Source organism: Panthera pardus, unplaced genomic scaffold, assembly GCF_024362965.1.
Source record: "Panthera pardus isolate Hobbes unplaced genomic scaffold, ASM2436296v1 HiC_scaffold_2, whole genome shotgun sequence".
Taxonomy (NCBI): domain Eukaryota; kingdom Metazoa; phylum Chordata; class Mammalia; order Carnivora; family Felidae; genus Panthera; species Panthera pardus.
In genome coordinates, this window is record NW_026526765.1 from 100,156,750 (window position 1) to 100,177,666 (window position 20,917).

Sequence of the window (20,917 nt, forward strand, 5' to 3'; positions counted from 1 at the left end):
CAAAAGCACCTGAGAAGTCAAGAAGGACCAGGAATGCAAAATGTTCCCTGGGTTTCAGAGCAGGGTACCCCTAATGGCAATTGTCTCAGGGTGACAGTGAGGTTAGAAGGGCTGAGGGGTGAGAAGGAAAGGGATGGAGAGAGTGCAGGGGTGACACTTTTGAGATGTTTGCCTGCAAACTGGTGGTGGCTTGAGGAGCAAGAAGGGGCCAGTAAGGATTTTCTTTTAAATGGAAAATACTTGAGCCTCTTAAAGATCTGGTGGGAAGCAGCCAGTGAGAGGAACCGGTTGTATATACTGGAAAGATAAGGGGTGGTTGGTGGGGTATGGTTCCTAGGAATACAGAAGAAAATGGGGTTCAAAGCACGGGGTGGTGCTTTATATACAAGGAGGGCATCTCTGACTTCTGACTGCACCCACTATTCAGGCCACTCATCTGGTCCCTAGCACCTGATGCCTCATGTTGTTATGCCTCAATTGATATGTAAGATTTTTATCTTTTTAAAAATCTCACTTATTTATTTTGAAAGAGAGAGCGAGTGTGAGTATGCAAGTGGGGGAGGGGCGCAGAGAGAGAGAGAGAGAGAGAGAGAGAATTCCAAGCAAGCTCCATGCTCAGTATGGAGCCCAAGGCGGGTCTTGATCTCGCCCAACCGACTGAGCCACCCAGGTGCCCCAAGATTTTTCTCTTTCGATAAAATTCTCTTGAGGACCACGAGCATGAGCCCTTGCAACCCCACCGGTCAGTTGGCACAATGCTCTGTATGCTATAGGGGTTCCATAAACATGCTATGGCAGTGGATGACGGCGATGATGATAGAAATAGGAACAAAAAGGGAGCTTATCCATTTGTTCAGATCTGATATGGCACTTAAGGCAGGATACATTCAGGAGAATTCCCTCTGAATACACTGACTTTTTTCAAATGTTTGCTTTTATTGGCATAGTGCATGCATCTGAGGATGGGTTGGAAGGGTCAGGGCAGTGAGCAAAGTGGGCGTCCCAAGTTAGGCAACTAGGATTGGGTATAATTCTCTTGTTTCAACTCCTTAGCAGGACTATGGCACTTCCCTTTCTTACTCTTTCGAGCGCCTTCACAATGTGGAGAAAACACGTTCCGAGAACTTCAGCAACTTGTCCAAGGCCACACAGCTGTGGATGGAAGCATGCCTAGCATTCGGGTCTCCTTCCCCAGCAGCTCTGTAGCCAGTCTGCCTCCACTGACCATGTGCTCCAGATGGATTGCACATGCTGGGGTGTGAACATGCCAGGCCAGGAAATCTGAAATGTGTGTTTGATCAGTGAAGGCGAGGGCTTGGTCCTTGGTGAAAACTCACTTTTCCCTTGGACTTGTCTCTCCAGACATATTTGTATTATGATGACAATTAGTAATTACACGGAGTCTTTCAACCTCAAAGACCTCAAACCTCTTCTAGATTGTAAATAGACCCGTGCCTTCTGTTTGGCTGCATGAGTCATTCTGCAGAGCCCGAGCATCATGGAGGTGGCTACCTGTTGGGCGTCCGCTGCTGGAGTGTGGGTAGAAAATCCCAAGCACAGAAAGGAAGATCTGTAGGTGAAATCTTTAAACCACGACTCTCTGGATTTATTGTCCCAGACGTTCCAGATCATAACATTTCAAGCAACAGTGTTCAACATAGTTTGATTGCAGATCACATTTCCTTTTCTCCTTGCCTTTTCTTTAGGTCAGAAATATTACAATTAAGTGAAAAATGAGCGCTCTGTATTTTCTCTGGTTAGCTGAATCTAACTGCCTCTCTCTTTGTTAACCCCTTCTTTCCTACTAACTTGGTATCCTTTGGCTTTTTCATTCTGCAATCTAGTAAGGATGATCTATGAGGAAGGCACAACAGACTCAGACAAAATGCTACTTTCTGGAGCAGAGGCTGGGAAGATTCCCTCCACGCACGTTTGAGTTCCCGCGTAGCTGAGACGGACAGTTCTGGCATGTGGACAGTTCCCACCTCAAGCATGTAGACCCTCTGCTTCTATTCAGCTTCTTTCTACCTGAGGGCTTTCTAGGGCAACAAGGGTGCATCTCGGCCCTTACAGAACAGTGCAGAAGTCTTATGAATTGACTATTCCTTGGGGGAATCCTCAATAATAAGCCAGTAGAGTCCGAGGATAAGTAGCCCCGGGTTGCAAAGAAGCCAAGCGGCATTGTTGAGATGTGAATACGGGACGTCCGGCTTCAGAGTGTTCTCTTCCTCAGGACACTGTGACACGTCGCATACCCATGGGACTGGAAGATCAGGGAAAGCTTGGTGGAGGATGGAGCACTGGCCTTGGAGAAGTAGGTGGGAGGTAGGTGTTTGGAAACAGGGGCAGGCGTCTCAGCTAAGTGGTAGGAATCTATGCTGGATGCCAACACACTCTGAGACTATCTTCTGCTTCTTCGGTCTTTGGGTTGACGTCACTAAGCGGAGGACTCAGTTTCCATTTGAGAAAGGATAAATTAATAAAAGGTACTGTTTTTTTCTAGTTTTCTTCTTCTTTTTCTTCTCCATGATGCTCTGCTGCAAGATGCAAAGGTTTGGGGCGATTTGACCGAAGGGCACGAGAGACAATACATTCTGGGAAGGCAGGACGTACTTCCAGTGGAAATCCCCATGCAGGACACATATTCCATCTGTCTGCTGAAGCACAAAGATGAATGGCATGACAGGAGGGCAAGGGAGACGCTTCTAAAGCATCGAAACGCTTGAAAGCGGAGAATCTTGTAGGGCTTAAAAAAGACTTCTATCTCTCAGATTCATTTCTCCAGGGAGCATTCGCTGCCCTCAGACTTAATATCACCCTTGAGTGGCCGGGATGCAGCAACTGGTAAAACTATTTTCACTGTCTCTGCAGAGCCCCTGTAGCACCAAGAGGCCAATCCCTCAAAAGAAGGCATGCAAATGGCAGTTCCAACTTGCAAGAGGCAGCAAGAACTGTGCGGGAATCACAGGTGTATTTTACAAGCTTTGAGTTGATCCTTGCAGAAGGGCAAGGTCTGAAGGCTTCTCAGGTATCAAAGCTGTGTTCCATGCTGCGGGGCCCAGAAAACATTGATGTGGCGTTTATCTGCGACTCACTCGTGACTCCAGGTTCCAAGCCACGGTCACCAATTGCTTAATTACTTTTGCGTGGCTCCTTCTGCTCCCTCCTTTCCGTTTGATGCAGCCAGGAATTATAACCCTGATCGTTCCAGGCTGTTTCTTGAACATTGATGTGTTTCCCTTAACTGGAAATATGCAGCGCAGCCGCCTCCCTTCTGGGACTGGAAGATGAGATATTTTGTAAGCTCGTCTCATCCTCCGAAGCACACGGGGGGTGGGAGGGGGGGGGGACCCTTTCTCTGACCCTTCCCACACAGTGTCCTCCTCCTCTGAATGCACAATCACTTCCTCCCGAGTCCCACTCTCACCCCCAGAGTGATAAAGAATGAAAACCTTGCCCCGGGATGAGTTTCCCCGCTGTGAAGCATCTCTTGAATTTTAAATTTACGACAAATGTATTCAATTCTCAAGATTCACAGAAATGACTGGCCACGAACTCTGCATGTGTATGAACGCAAACACAGTCGAAATGTACATTTTAATTGACCAAGAGTACAATTCTGAGTTCCTATAAGATAATTCTTTTAGCAAGGCACAGTGTGGGCTGGGGCCCAGGCATGGCCGGCTTTGCCATCACAGGAGCCAGATGGCCAGTGGCCAAGTCTTCTGGTAGAGCGCTGGGGAAGTGACCCCAGAGCAGGGGCCCCAGACAGGGAGAAGGCCAAGTGCTGCTTTCTGGGAACTGTTTACAAACCTTCTCCTGCCATCCTGCTGCAGCTGCTGGGGCACATTCATCTACCCAGGCACCGGGGCCTTGCTTTGTGCCTGCTGGACATTTGTCTTCCGGACAAGCTCGCATCGTGTAGGTTCAATGGGGTAAACCCAGGCAAAGCCTCACCCTGGTAACTGCCAGCCAGTGACTTCAGTGTCTCTACTTTTGGAGAAGAAGCCTGTGAAAACCTGTGCTCCCTTCCAAGATGCAGTTCATTTTTCTTCTTTCTAATGGGGCTGAGGAGCGGGGCAAATGAATTCTTCTTTGCAGAAGGCCCTTCATGTGGCTGCACTCTGGGAAACGTTGGTATAGGCTTGGCTCTGACACCACATTGTCTGTTTTTCTCTTCCACCCCTTCCCCCGCTTCTCAAAACAATATTCATCACTTATTTTCCTTTTCCTCTTATTTTCAAGAGCACATGACGCCAACATCACAAAAATTTAACGAAAGTCTAAGCGAGGGGCAAGACAGGCCATCCACAATGCCACCACCACCATCAGCCAGGCTGCGTCCAGGTTTTTGTCAGCCTATTCACCAGAGCCATATGAATATGTAACTTTACTGGCATAATTATAGCAGAGATACATTAAAACTTTTTTTTTTTTAAGTTTTGAGAGAGAGACAGAGTGCAAGTGGGGGGTGGTCAGAGAGAGAGGGAGACACAGACTCTGAAGGAGGCTCCAGGCTCTGAGCTATCAGTACAGAGCCCAACGTGGGGCTCGAACCCAGGAACTGTGAGATCACGACCCAAGCTGAAGTTGGACGCTCAACTGACTAAGTCACCCAGGTGCCCCGCAGAGATACATTTTTGCATCCATTTTTTTTTAACTGAACATTATATGCTGAGCCTTTTTCATGTCACCACATAGCATTTATATTTATCTTTCTATTCACCATTCTGTTGGACAGATATAATGTAACTGATTTAACCATTTTCCTACGCTTCATCAATATGAACAGCTTTCAGCTTCTTGCTGTTATAGGAAAGCACTATTCTTTTTCCCATTGGGATTATTTCCTCGTGATGACTTCCCAAGAGTTTCTTCTCTATTTTTGCTTTGGATCCAGAGGTCAGTGCTATTTTCCTGTTTATATCAATGTCTTCCTTGGTCTGACTGAAGGCTGGCAGTCTGGGTGGGAACTTTCTCCCCTGATGTCTTGGGTCGTGGGAGATGGACAGGGGTAGAAGAGGGGGCAGAGGCCTTTATAAGAAAGTGGAGAAAACTCACTGTGCAGCTAATTAGAAAGTGCCATGAAGCAAGTCCAAACTTTATGGCTTTCCTAGAATTGATGACGGTCTCTAACCAGGCCTGCCTGTTCTCTTGCAGGTGTGTGCAGCCTTCGAGACCATATGGTTTTCGGCTGCCCTGGGCCTCATTCTTTGTTCAGCCCGTGATCTTGTAACTGAATATCAGTTAATAACTTTTCATAATAATGTAGCTTGGATCAGCTTTGAGGTCCAAAAAGAGGCCCTGTACAAAGCTCTGTTTTTCCCAGACTCCTGCCGCCTCTCTGGCACACCTGCCAGGAGATGTGGGCCCCATGGCCGTCTCCAGGGCAATAGTAACATCCTAAGTTCACGGAGGGCCAGCTGCACATTCAACAAGTGGAGAGGCCAGGGCACGGAGCTCATTCGTCAGCAGGAACTTGTCTCCATTGGGATCTGCTACTAAGGTGGGGGTCCTGTGACTTAAAAAAAGGGAGGGGGCAGGGCTTTTGACTAAAAGCTATTTTAAAGCCGTTTACAATACCCAGGCAGTGCCTGACTTAGGTGAATTGATTTACAGGCTCTCCTGAAAGGCCTGAGGTCCCCTGGGATCTTGAGATCAGCCCAGGTCAGCCCTGTAACCAAAGGAATTCTACACTCTTCCCATGAGCTGGGGGATTTCACCCTCTTTTGTCCCCCCACACCCACTCACCTTCCCCTTACGGGGTCCTGCCATTTTTCCCACTGTCTCCTCTCCCTGGATGGGAGGGATCCTGTATGGCTGCAATCTGCCTCCCCCCTTGGCCCCCTGAGCCTTCACACTCCAGCCAGATGTCCAGTGGTACTTGTGGGCTCCATTGGCCAGCAGTGCCAGGGAGATGGGTGTGCCTTTGATCCTACTGGAATCTGTCTGATCATCAGAATCACCAGGAATACTCTGCCTGGGCCTCACTGCAGACCCACTGAATTGAAATTTCTCAGGTGAGTGCCAGAGATGTCCTGGACTCATTCAGAAAAGCAGTCATGGCAGTAACTGTCTTCGTGAGCTTGTGCTTTGGTGCTTCATGTAAAGCGAGAACATTGCCACTTGACACACTATGTCCTTCCCACTATTACGAAGCAGAAAAGCACCCCTTGAAAACCGTCTGCCAGAGATGGGGCAAGGGAGGCAAGAAACTCTGTTCAGCTTGGCAATTACCTGGGAAGGGAGAGATGGGCCCAGCTGAAGCCACAGACAGATGGGTAGATATACCCTGAAGCCCTGAGCAGCAAACAAAGTGATGGGGCATAAGTCTGGGGTGTGGGGGTGTCTAGGACCTTGCCTGGAAGGATGTCCTCACCCCTTAAATGTTCTCATCCACTAAGCTGGACCTGTGCCAACCAGAAATCCCAGCACCCAAGGCCTGAGAGGGAACAGAGCAAGCGTGGGTTTGGATTTTTCGTCTTCATTCATGCCATGTCCCAGCATCCAGCACAGAGCCTGGCCATGCTTAATCAAGACTTGTTGAATGTTAAACTCTAATAATTATTTATTTAAGTATTTGCAGTCATCTACTGGAACTGTACTAACCATTTTGCTTGTATTATCTCATTTAATTTTTACCACCCTAGAGGGTAGATACTGTTATTATCCCCATTTCAGGGATGAAGGCGAGGCTGACTGAGATCAGGCAATTTGCTAAAGGTCTCATTGCTAGGACGAGAAGAGTTAGGATTAGATCCCAGGCCATGGGGGTCCTGCTTTCTCTGTTCATGGCCGTGTGGCTGGCAGATTTTGTTCTAAGAGTCAGCCCCTAAACTAAAAAATGTCGTGAATCACATAGGCTTTTGTTAGTCTCCTTAGTGCCTGATCCTAATGTGGGACATTATCCCTATGGAAAAATGTTCTCATCATTCCAAACATGAGGCTTAGGGAGATCCTACTGGAGCCTAGCCAATGGATGAAGGGCAAAGTACAATTTGGGGTCCTCAGTATTCCTAAATGCTATCATCCTGGATGACATTCCCAAGGAATAGAACGAAAAGGAAACTTTTAATTAAATACTGTGCTGATTCTTAGAACATCCACTCTCCATTCCAACCCCCTTCTCTCTCCTTGATATAGCTCTAGGGACAACTCAGAGGTCAGTCTGATTCGGGTTAAGACCTGTGTGTGGTGGGACAGAAGTCAAAGAGAGATTGCTCCCCCACCAGTCTAAGCGTCTATGCTATTTCCTGAGTGATTCAGCCAAATTTTGGGCTGAACTTGCTCCAACTGGCCTCGTAGGCCTTTCTAGTGGGAGTCCAAATCCTCACAGATGCACTGGATCCAGCCAGCACAAATGCCTTGGGGACCTTCCAATAGGGACTTGGGGGCATAGGCAGAACACTCTACCATTTCTTCTAGACATGAGAAAAGCTCGAGGACAAATGCCAGGGCAAAAAGATTGTCCATTTTGCTCTTTTCCACTCCAGGTCGAACACATCCATCTTCTTCAGTCTCCCGTGGGCCAGTGGGAGGGAGACGTACTGGAGAAACCACTCACAAATCATTGCAATGAAGCAAGCAGAATTGACAGACACATTACAAGGGAGAGATAGCTCAGCCTTCAGAAATAATTTAGAAAACAGGATGTGAGAGGGAATGAATCTAAAACTATGTATGTGGTGTGGAGGGTAGAAATTCAGGCAGGCGTGGAAACATTTCCAAGTCGGAAGGGGCAGACTTTTGCTCCCAAAGCAACACCACCAGAGACAACAGTGACTTCCTGGCAATACAATTTTCCTCTTATGTTCATTTAAAACCCTTTCTTCATTCTAGTTAGCAATCATGAGTGAATGCTTGTTTGTCTCAGGGTTATATACCAGCCTAAAAATATTGGAAGAGACACTGGTTTATGTTGTAAACATATAGACTCTTCAAAAGAGAAGCGCGCGCGCGCATGTGTGTGTGTGTGTGTATGTTTGTGTCATGCAGTGTGGTGGGAGGTATTGTGAGTACCCTGGAGGGAAGACTTCTGACTTCCACTTATTTGGTGAAACAGCACAGTATAGGTAGGTAAACAGCAAATATCCCTCAATATGATTCTCCTAGTACATGTTTTCCGCCACAGATGAAGTCAGCAGACATCATAAGTTGGAGAAAGAAAATGCTAGATGACAAGGGTTCTTGGGATTTATAAGAAGATGATACCTGTGTTCATCTTGAATTCCCCGGAAACATGATTGGTGTTTTATGCAGACAGGGACATGGAATGTTACACAAAGGATCTGGATAAGAAGGACAACATTCTTAAGAGCTGGCCAGCACATCTATACCTGCTCTTAGTTTCAGTGCAGCTAGCCTATGACACTGTCACAGTGGAGCCCCATTACCTCCAACTGTTGGCACTGGGCTGAGGCTGATGCCTCTTTTCCCACTGGGACAACAGGAAAGCATTGACCTGCCCAATGCAAGGTGAGGTTGCAAAAAGAGCAAACACTGGAAAGTACTAACCAACCCTACCTGCTCAGTCTTCTGTCAATATCCAACAACCTCATATCTCCAATGGGTTTCTCTTTGGTTTTGTGTAAGGCTCTGGGATCCTCAATTTCCCTCTCACTTCCCATCATTGTTTAGAATTGAGTTTACTTTGCCATATTGCTCAGAACAGGTAAAGATTTTTACTTTTGATTATATATTTCTTAACCAGCCACGTTATGAAGCTATCTTATTTGTTCTAATTATCTGTCAAGATTTGGAGCCATTAGGTGATTCTCTTAGTATTACAGGAAACTCTGATAATCTTATTTATTTTCATTTTGAATGTAGTTCATTTTATATAGCACAACAGTATAGCTGTGGGGTTCCATAGTCTTTCAATTCAGAGTTTAATTGGAATGTTACAGCATCACCAGAGCATGCCATTGTGTGGATCTTACTTTCTTAACTAATTTGTATCTTCTGATTAGAAGTCTCAAGTCTTTCTGCGAGGACATTATTACTATCCTTTCCTGGGGAAAACATGTCTTCCTGCACTTGCCCTTTGTGTCTCTTATAGGTTGATGCATCGTATAATTTTCTTTATCCTTTCCCTGTGAAGAGTGGACAAATCATCTTATTATCCTCATTTGTGAGTTTGGTATCTAGCTTGTTCTGTATTATCTGTCTTGCCTTCATTAAATCTTGAATTTGCTAACTTTTAAGATTCTGAAAGGAATCTGTGATAAACTCAGGTTATGTCTTCTCAGATCTCTACCTGTCCATGGGTCTCATATTTTTGGTAAGTGTTTTCCCTGTTTCTTAGGAGTGCAAGTCATATTTACTCTGAATCTTAAGAATAGTCCTTTGTTTGGAACAACTTTGTCTTTTTATATGTCTAGTGATCCGTCTTCCTTCCTCCCTCCCTCTTCCTTTCCTCCTTTCCTTCTCAACCACAGCAGGAAGTCTATGCATGTCTAATATTAGACGCTGAGATAGATTTTCTCAGAGTTTTTGTAGGTACTCGTCCAAATATTTTAGTCCCAGACTAAAGAGGAATATTGAGTTTAAACTTTCTCTAGTATAATTAAACTGAGATTCTCATTGTCTATGAAGCACAGGGAGGGCACAAGATCGGAGGCAGCCACGGGCCGGTGTTACGATTCTGAAAAGAATTTCCTGTGCATATGTGTTGTGGCACACTAAAATTAACCGCTCTTGTTTCTATCTGAGGTGGATGCCCACTTGAATAGATGGTTGACACAATTTCCCATTTTACCTGGTTCTTCAATACACATCAGGTGAGCTTCTTCATGTGTGGGGTAGGGATTTTCCTCAAACTGTTTGACCCTCAGCTCACCCTAACTCCTATCTTCTGTCCTATTGACCTTGAAGGGATACTTTGGCTTTGTTAGTGATCACAGGCACTTCCTCCAGTTGTGTTTTCCTGTCATAAATTTGACAGACTGTATTTGCAAAACAGCCACAAGCCATCCTCATTCAGAAGGATACGTCTCCTCATACCACAAAAGGACAAGGAGTTTCCTTCCCCCTTGAACATAACTTGGCCTCTAGGAGTAGAACGCGGTGGAGGTGACACTAAATGAGTTCGTGGGCTAGGACAGAAAAGGCGATATAGCTTCAGCCTGGTTTTCTCTTTCCCTTTATCTCTCCACACACCTTGGGAGAGGTTTGCTGCCCTGAAGCCTCAGGGCTGGAGATACAGTGTGGAGCGACCACACAGAGATAGAATGTTCCAGGACCCTCGGGCTTCCCAGTCTCCACCACTAGACCTGTGAAGGAGTGAGCCTTCAGATGATTCCATGTTCCAGCCCTTGACACCCAGTGCAGCAGAGATAAGCTGATTCTGCCAAGCCTTGCACCAAATGCAGATCCATTAGCAATGTTGTTTTAAGTCACTGAGTTCGAGGTGCTTAGTCACTCAGCAGTAGATAAATGGAACACATGTTAACTTACAGGCAGGGACTTGTTCCATCCCATTCCATTTTTATATATTGGGGATGTTTTTCAAAACGTCTGGCCTTTCACGTTACCCTTCCCTGTCTCATACTAGTAAAGACATTGTTATTTATTTTATTTCTTATTTAAATCACTTTAAAAGACTTAACATTTGTATTCTCATTGGTCATTTCATTAGAATTACAGGTAAGAAAATAAGAATGTGGCCTCCAATTGCCGCTTTGAACAGAAACTTGGGGTTTTGTTTCCAAGCAGGAGGCTGGGTGATATCCGGAAGTACACATCCTTTACTCCCGTGTTCAGAGTGAATGAGTTTATCACATCAGCTGTTGGCATTTAGCGACGCCCAGCTCTGTTGGACTCTTTGGCCCTGACTGTGTGTAGTCGTGACAGTAATTTATAATTTAGGAGGATTTCTGCCCGCTCATCTGCTTGAGAGCAGAATAAAATACTTCTAAAAGTTAATCTATCAAGGCAGCTTGGCACCAAATAACCAGAGCAGAGTGTTACCTAAGGATAAATAAAAGTCATAATGCTCTACTTTCATGTGGAATCAACAGTTCCATAATCACCAAAATCTGTTAACAGAATGTCAGCACCAAAATATTAAAATCCCTAAAAGATCGCAGTTGTGTTAAATTGGTAATAAATCATCGATCATCTTCCATCTGAGTTGGCAGATGATTTTTAATGTTTTTTTTTCTTGACCAAGCTGCATTACAGAGTGACTCTCACTGCCCTCGCGTCCTTGTTGGTTTCCAGAAGTTGAGCCCTGGAAACTTTTTTCTCTTCTTCCTGATTGGTACTTCTTTCTCATGTTCCCTCCTTTTATGAGGACATCTCAACAGGATGCAGACCATTTAAGTCTTTGGGGGAAATAACCTCTCAATAGTTAAGAGGAGGAATGGGTGTGGAGGAGAATCACCTGGCAGGATGGAAAGGGCACAGACTCTGAGATTAGACTTGGGATTGGACTGTGGACACTGACACAGTCTTGTGATCTCGGGCTGTCAGTTTCTTTATCTGAAGAACAGGCATAATCAGATGCATTATTTGTGGGCTGTCATGACAGAGTACCCCAGACTGGGTGGATTAAACAACAAAAATGTATTTTCTCACAGATCGGGAGGCTACGAGTCCAAGAGCAAGGTGTTGGCAGAGTTACTTTTTTCTGAAAAGCCTCTCTCCTTCGTTTGTAGACATTCATCTTCCCCCTGTGTCTTCACACTCTTTCCTCTGTGCATGTCTGTGCCCCAATCTCTTCTCACAAGGACACTCATCATGTTGGATTAGGCCTACTATAATGACCTCATTTTAACTTAATTGCCTCTTTTAAGACCCTATCTCGAAGCACAGTCACATTCTGAGGTTAGGGCTTCAACATATGAGTTTTTGGGGGGACACAGTTCAGCCCATAACACACATCAGCCCTAAAGAGATAATATAAATCAAGTTTCTTCTCCCAATTCCAGAATCCTTTGTTCTTGGTAGAAGAAGAGAATGCATCTCCTTTACCCTCAATCTAATTTTCCATCTTTTTTCTTTCTAAGAAATTATTTGTGAGAAATGATAGATATGACTTCATTAGTCTCGAATGGAATTCTAACCATTTTCCTCCTCTCTCGGAATGAGGATATGAACTGGAGTAGCTGCCCTGAGACTAGGAGATGAGCTTGGGCTTGGAAATCCCTTAGAAGGTGGAGGAGTGAAAAACAGGGTATTATAGCTGACTGAAGTCAGGAGCACGGCTGGTGTCAGCACATGCTCATAAATCCGTGTTTGAGAAACTAGGAGAGGGAGGAGTGGACAGGATTGGAGTGAGTATGGAGGCAAGTGTTATGTGATAAAGTCAGATGACTACGCAGGAGGTAGATCATGGACAGTTTAACAATCCTCTGTAAGAGTTTGGAAACTTTTCTAACTGATCATGGAGAGCCATGATCTAATTTGCATTTTCAAAACCCTGATGTTGCTTAAAGAAAGCGCTGTAGGGGCAGGGGCAAGTGTAAAGGAAGAAAGCCCATTTAGAAGACCAGCGATTTACTAAAGGAAGTAGTGACCTGGACTAAGGAGGTGGCATTGCAGAGGGAAGAAATGTACCTTGGGAGTAGAACCAACAAGATTTGTTGATTGTTTGGAAGCAGCGTCTGAAGGGTAGGAGAGGTCAAGGATGACACGAAATCATCTGGTTTTAATGACTGAACTGATGGGTGGAGCTAATTAAAGAGACAGGGGCGGGGTGGCAGAAAGAGAAGCTGGGTATTTTGGGGGAAGGGAGATGGGATACAGTTTTAGTGATGTAAATTTTGAAATGCCTGCAATATACAAGTGTTAATATTGACTAAGCAGTTGTCCATGAGTCTACTCTTCAGGGGAGAGGGTGAAGCCCGAAACATAAATTTTGGAGACATTGCTTTAAGACAGCATCAGAAACCACAGGACTGGAGGAGAACATCTAAGAAAACACATATGGACAGAGAGGTTCTGAAATGAACCCTGAGGAGCTCTATTCTTTAAAAGGTGGCTAGAAAAGGAAGATTTAGGAAAATAGCTTAGAGAGAATAGCCATTAAGGGAAAAGGGAAAGTAAGAATGTGGTGTCCCGGAAGCCAAGGAAAGATGTAGAAGGTAGTGACTAAACATGGGCAATACTGTTGAGGGTGTTAGGACAGGCAGTAAAGTGTTCACTGGCCTTGGCAAGATCAACGTCATCTCTGATGTTGAGAAGAGAGAGCAAGTCAGTGAGTGAATGGGAGGTGAGGAAGTGAAGGGAGTGTGCAGAGATAATTACTTCTGACTTTCCCTATAAAGGAAAGCAGTGAAATGGAGTTGTAGCCAGATGGAAATGTGGGATCAAAGAAGAACTTAAAAGTTTGAGAGATATTGAGCATGTTCATATGCTGATGGGACGTATCTAGTAGAGAGAGAAATTGGTGATAAATGAGACAGAGGGAATAATGGAGAGAATGAATTCCTCAGAGAGCTGGGCCAGAGAGTAAGTTCTAGATAGACTCTGATAGGAGAAGAAACATTTTTGTTCTTAATACTATATTTTGTTCTATTTTGTTTTCTTAATACTATAGCAGATAATTTTCTCAGGGAAAAATTGTCAGGGTCAAGACCATGGACATTTTTTAAGGCTCTTGACACATCTGTAAACTTGCATCCAGAAAAGTTATTTCAATTAACATCTCACTTTTATCTTACGTTCCTTTGACTATTTAAAAATGTTTTTTAGTCATTATGATTTTCTTTCATGCAGTATCTCTTCTACCTTTTAAAAATTGGAACACTGATGGTTATTAAAGTATGAGTGTATAAATTTTTATAGATTAATAATTGTTCCCGTTGCCATATTTATGATAAATTTATTTCCCAGTTTGCTGTTTGTCTTTTAAACTTTTAAAAAATTTCAATTTTGCATGATACTTTTCTATGAGTTTTTCCTTTGTAATTCCTTCTATTGATTTTATCCTTATATAGCATATTTTCTCCTAAGGACCAATACTTTAAATAATGATTTTGAAAGCACAACAATGTTGTGATTTAGATTGCCCTGTACCTCTGTACTAGGAACATATGGCTCAGAAATGGAGCAGTTCACCTAACCCCAATGCATTTCCAGCCCCAGGAAATGAAATATTCCCAGAGAAAATGTATTATATTTCATGCCTGCTAAACAGCAAACAACAAAACTCAAAACAGTTGGCCATAGAAACCTTCACCAGTGAAATTTTTGCAACATCAGAAGCTAAGCCAAGCAACAACCAACCCACATCACAAAGCCCAAAATGCTGAATCAAGTTACCAGTTTTTTGGTGTAAACTTGCTTTTCAGTTGTTTATCTGATGAACTACTACTTTGTTTCACCCAGAGAAACTTCTGGTGTGTAATCATAAAAGTAACTTCCTTCCTTCCTTCCTTCCTTCCTTCCTTCCTTCCTTCCTTCCTTCCTTCCTTCCTTCCTTCCTTCTTCATCGTCAATGTGAAGCACAGGAATTTATGATGGAACTACAGTTATTATTACAGGAAAATCAAGTAGTAATGTAGGTGGAGGGATAAAACACGAATCAGGCATGGACACTCAATTTTCTTCACAGTGTGAGTGGTTCTACCAATCTAGAGGAAGAATCATGACTTGATACCCAGAAGAATATCAGGTCCATAGTAAAATAAAACCAAAAGCCACTTTTTGAAGGATTTCTTTTGTCTTCATAACCTGCTATTTTCTCCTCTCTCTTACTTCCTTGACCTTTCTCCTCTTTTCTATCTGGTACCATTTTCAGACCTAAGCAAGATGGCTCTTGTCCTGGACTCATGACTCATGCTCTTGTTTTCCTTCTCCCCTCCCCATGGTATGAAGACTCCACAGGCCAAATGGTCATGCCCTAGATTCTGCCCCTCTTCAAGACCATGCTCTAAGTAATCAGATAGAATTCCCAAATTGCCCCCAAAATGCCGTGACTATTTCCAGAGACTTTATGGGCATTTTCCCTGGATCTGGCATCTGGTGCTAAGGTGTACCTCTCAGATCTGAGTGATAGCCACAGGAGGCTGTTTGGCAAGGGGTATGGTCAGAGCTTAGAGTCACAGGCAGCATATGAATGAAACTCCTGGTGGTGTGGAGACTAACCCAGGGTGAGAAGAGGAAGGGAGCAGATTGTGTGATGAGAGACCAGGGCAGGTGACTGCTCTCCTTGCATCATTGCATTCCAAAACTCTGAGGAGTTCAAGAATGTAAATTTATGAACCCTGGACTTCTCATTTGCTATGAAGATGTATTTGTCAAGGTAAGAGGATATTACATATTTTACTTATTGAGTCTTTTCACTTGTATCCTTCTATTAAGTAAGTCTTTCCACTTGATGTCCAATTGATTTATAACTTTTAAATATTTGGACACATAGTAAATAGATCTTCATTTGCCCTCTTGCCCCTGGCCCTGAAAGTGCTGGGGTGGTTCTGTCCACACCCTCCCTCTCCTTCATTTATTTCTCATTTTCTGCTTCTCTCCCCTTTTCAGCCAATCTTCTTTTCTGAGTGACACCATTGGGACTTGCTGGGTTCTGGAATTGACCTTCAGGAATGGTGGGGGTGTTGTTTCTCTTTCTGATTCCTTGCCAGTCTTGGATCATTTCTCCACCTTGCCAGTTTGAGAATCCTGTATATAATGATGGCTATTTCTGAAGGATAAGCAGAAACCTTTATATGGCACTGAAAACATTAATTAATAAATGAGTAAATGGAAACAGATGCTAACTACCACTAACATAGGCTCAGGTGTGTCCCTTTGTTCTATTTGGTCTGGCCAAACTATTGCCTACCTCCACGTGCCTCTCCTTTCTTGTGTCATTCTGGGGGTGTGGTAGGTGGGAAATGGGACAGTCGTACCTGTTTAGCCACACATTGGTTTTCATAAGACTCTAGGATGATTTCCTTTATTCCCACTGCCAGAGTTTCTAGAAGCCAGTGGTTCTCAAACTTCAGCGTGCATCAGAATCACCTAGAGGGCTTTCGAAAACACTGGGCCCAATGAGTTTCTGAATCAGTAAGCAGGAATGGGGTGGGGCCCAATAATTTGCATTTCTAACCATTTCCCAGGTAATGCCAGAGCTACTAATCCAGGTCGTACTCTGGGAACCACGGCTATAGGCCATCAAGTTTTATGGGATTTTCCCTGTTTGAATCACTACCGCTGACATGAGATTACTTGTAACTTGTGGTCCATGAACAGACTGAGCGCAGAACACTGCACAGGGACAAGAAAAGTGATTTGAGACTCTAGCTCCTAAGTTCATATGCCCCTGCCCAATGGACAGGGTGGCTGCATAGTTAGGGATGGCCAGGGAATTTTCCTCACAGAAGCGACTTGAGTCTCCACTTGGCAAAATATAAAACAGCCTTGGCCATACCCTTTCTTGCAAGCTTCTCTTTAATTGCAGAAACCTGGGTGGACTTCACACAAGTTGTTTGCACAGCAAAGGAAAAAAGATAAGTTTGGTAACCTTGGAAGACCCAACCTCTTTTCTCCCAGCCTCCTGAGAAGCAGTGCCCAAAGGAACAAACGTTGTGTGTGGGAAACCAGAGGGGCTCTGGAGGGTGGACTGGTGAGGCCAAAAAGGGGGTGGCTTTTCTTAAAAGTAAATGTCTCCTGATGTGTCCTGCTGTGTAAGAGGTCATTAGCTGGAATCCCATAAATGACAACAGTCCGAACTTCCATAGCTAGACTCCAGGACGTGATTCTTCTTACCAGGCTATAATCACACAGAAAAAAAAATTTGGCTCCTACTGCTGGGTTATGGCAGCCAGTTCAAACTATGGCTCCTAAAGTGACTCTCTTAGGGATTTGCATCTTATAGGGACAAGGAATTCTCAGCTCTGTCAATAACAAACCACACGGGCTTCAGGGCACTGACGCAAGCAGGATCAACTCAGTCGCCAGCCAGGGTGCCGAGGATCTAGTTGTTACTTGCCCACTTTCTCTTGTGCAAATCTATAGGTCAATTGCTGGCTTCGTTTTCCAACCCCACCTTTTCCAAGTGACTTTTGTTATGGGTTGCTGAGGCGACCCCAGATCCGTCAAGCTATGAGAGCCTCCTTGCAACGACTCAGTTTCAATTTCATAATAACAGTAATAACAATAATAGGTGCTGGTTAGTGAGCATGAACTCTGCATCAGGACCCAGGCCAAGCATTCTTATCCATGATTTAATGTAATCCCTACAATAATCTTAGGAAATGGAGTTAATTACCCTGAGACTACAGGTGAGAGAACTGAGGCTCAGGAATTAAATAACTCTCTCAAGATGACACAGCCAACAAAAGGCAGCCTCGATGGAAACCCAAGCTTGTGCCAATGTTCATGCTTTTATATTTTGTACTTGATAAAAGTTTATTAATGTAGGTCAATCCACATATCTACATATGCATTAAGGAGAAATCCAAAGGCAGGTTTTAACCTCCTACATTATTTAGAAACAGGAAACTCATTTAACCAAACACTCCATTTCCCAGCCAAGTCACTTAACCGAACTGTTATAGTATCATTAATACTCAATCACTACTCAATTACTTGCATCATAAGAGGTAGCATTAGTGGCAAAGAACACTGTGGGTAATCAATATAGCTGTGTTTGTGATGGGACTCAGCTGCCTAGTACATGAAAATTTCGTGTAAAGAACATGGCTGAGAGTTGTAGCAAGTAGGAACCAAACCCATTTTCCTGGGAGAATTTGCAATTGTCATTTTTTTCAGCAGCCTGTTCCCATAGGCATACCAGACTGTATGACAAGCTTCACTTCTTCCCAAAGCACAGCCCATGCTCTCAACATCCTCTTGATGGCTTTACACACGAGTGTGTGTGTGGGGGGGGGGGGCGTGGGCGTGCAGGCAGATGAATGTGTGTGTGATGAGACAAAAGAATCTGTACTTGAGAAACAGCACCTGCAAGCAGTCATTCCTTCCTGCCACAGCCCAAAAGGGTGTAGGAATTACCAGGCTGTGTTAGACCCACATTTGCAGAGGGAAACGTCATGAGAGGCAAGTTGCCTTCAAGTCAAGTTCTGATGGTCAAGATCAGGCTGTAGAATACCCTAACCTACCACGGAGTTTCATTCCATGCAGTTTTCTAAAACCATCTCAGGTGTATGGTTTTAACCTGTAATAGCTTTGGGGGTAATAATTCCATGAGTTTACCTCTATCCTTCCTTTGTTACAATTCACTTTGACTAAATCTTTCAACCTTATTGACATGCTCTGGAAGAAATATGTTAAAATGAAAAATTATGCCCGTTTTTAGATTGACAATACCTAGGTTTTAAACCTAGCTCCGTCGCTTACTAGCTGAGGAGGAATTTCAGCCAAGATGGCCTGAACTTACACGAGAACCCCCTGACCCCAGTCTTCACGCGTAACAATGCTTTACAAATAAAGTATTTGAACTACCTGGTTGAATTCAAAAGCAAGAAAGGGAAACTTCAAGGCCTGAGGGATCCCTAGTTGTGAAAGAATGCTGAGGCGGCCACATGGCCTGTGCTGACACAGAGAGCAGATGCATGCCTGAGAGAAAAATGTTTTATAACTGAGATGGGACTGGCAGGGGGAGCCAGGACTGGCTTCTCAGGACAAAGCTGAGAACCAGAAAAGTTCTCATGAATGGGGACAAGAACGTCTCTACTCTCTGTCCCAAGAACGGCAGACTTGGGCTCCTTGTCCTAGACCATGAATAGAAATGGAGCTGAGAGTCAGACCCCCAACTCTGCGGCACACGATGGGGCCATGGGTCCTGAATGCTTGTATTACACGTGGTGTGGAATTCTGCAAGTGTGGGAACCCAGAGACCAATGTAGAAATCTGTCCTGGGCTCGCAAACCGTGTGGGTTCCAGACAGAGACCACCACAAGGACACTTCTAAAAAAAATCTCCTAAGGAGCTCACTGACCTGTGGGAGAGCACCTCCCTGCAGCTTTGCTCCCCCAGCCTCAGAGACACACGGGTGCTTCGAGGGAAGACTGTGGGGTCTGCGGCAAGGTGCGCCAACTGCTTAGATCACCACTTACCCTCTTCGCTGTCCCTTTCTCCACACCTCCCCCCACCATCACCAGGAAAAGGCTACAGTTCCCTGGTTATCTCCCTTTGTCCTGAAAGAAACCTGCGTCCTATTCTCTTTCCCAGAAGTGTTAGCAACTGTAGATACTCAATCTATCCATAGATTGAGTGTTCCCAGAGGATTGGTCACAGAGACATGCTTCATGGAAGGACAAAGTACAGCTTCCTCTGGGGCCAGTCGCTGGAGGCAGTGTTCTCTGCATGTTCCGGTCAAGGCTCTGCAATCCAAACAATGTTTCCTCCACAATCCCACTAGCTTGCCCCCAGATTGTTCCCTTGGTTCTGTCTTGTATCACGATGTCCTCCTTGTGTATTGCCCATAGGGAAGTAATATGTCCCTTCTCCCAAAGTCCCACACCACGTTATCTGTTATCTGTCCTTCCCTTAACGTGTTTGTCACTAGCTCTCTTTATGCACTTGCCTAATCTCTCTTCCCCATAATAAACTCCTTGATTCCAAGTCCAAGGAAAAGGAAAGCCACAGAGCCATACTCTGCCTTCAAGTTGTCATATTCTACAGAGGGATAAAAACCACACAAATAAGAACAACTTTTTCCCCTTTCCACTTTGAAGTCACTCTCTTCCTTCTCTGTTGGTCGCTTAAGTCCCTTTTGGGACAGTGTTTATTCACAAATGATTCTTGTTTCCTCTTCAGAAAAGCCTTTTTTATTAATTACCTACAATGGTTAATTTAAAAACCATAGAGATTTGTTTGTCATCTATGAAAGCAGATAAGATTGTGTGTGTGTGTGTGTGTGTGTGAGTGCGCATGTGCTCTGAGGTCAACTTATGTCAGTCTTCCTCTTGAAGTGAAGGAATGGGGCTGGGTCACAGGGATGCCTTGAGTTATTGCTCCAAATATTATTGAAACCATCAAAGACCTAGCTAAGCAGATAAGAAAAGCCAGCCTGTGTTTCAAAGCCAGTGGCAGTGCCCCACCTTCTTGTTTAGGGCAGGACAGAACTTTGATCTCTTTAGTGTTACTCACTGTTTACTTCTCAGAAGTTTCTGTGTTTACCTCTTTCCTATTTCTTGTCAACAGCCAACACAACTTTTCCCAGTTAGGCAGTCCTGAAGGTTGAAAGTGACTGATACCTCCGGAAGACTAGGGCGAGGAGATGGTTAGTTCAAAGGAAACTGATGGAGTGGCTGGAGAGAAGGTTTTAGCCAGGGAGTTTTTGGTTTCTAGGAATTGAAATCCTTTCACGGAAGCTCAAAGGAATAGGGGGTTTATTATAGGATGCAAAGGAATACCACAGAACTGCACTTACAGAAAAGACAGCAGGGCTTCCCAGGAATTGGAAAATTGTATCTCTTGCCCCTGTCTCCACATGCTCATTTCATCTTTCTTTATCTGCAACCCTGTTCCTGATTTCCTCATCTACCTGCAAACCACTGTTCCATTCCCTGAGTCAGTATCCATTTCTCCTCCCTAGAGCTCCTTGATCTCTGGGTCCCAGCTCCAAGTCCCTGGAGGAGTAAATCGGATTGAATTTGCTTGGATCAAGTGGCTTTCCCAGTCTAATACTGTGCCAGGGATGGGAGCTGGCAAGGTGACAGAAGGGAGGAGAATTTCCTGAGCTATGTATAGGTTGGCTAATGTCTTTAAAGAGATGTGGATGAGAGGAAATTTGGATGGTAACATCCAAGGTCAGTATGCACACTGGACCAGCTTGAATACGAAGCTAGCCTTTTAATGACCCTGACTGGCCCCAGATTCTACTTTTCAGCTAAGTTTTTGTATTGAGTGATAAACCACTGGAATAAACAGAGAAAGACAAAGTCGTTGGAATAACCTCATCTACTGTCTACTGTCAGGTGGTCACCACATCAAGGAGCTTTGCCTTCAAAGG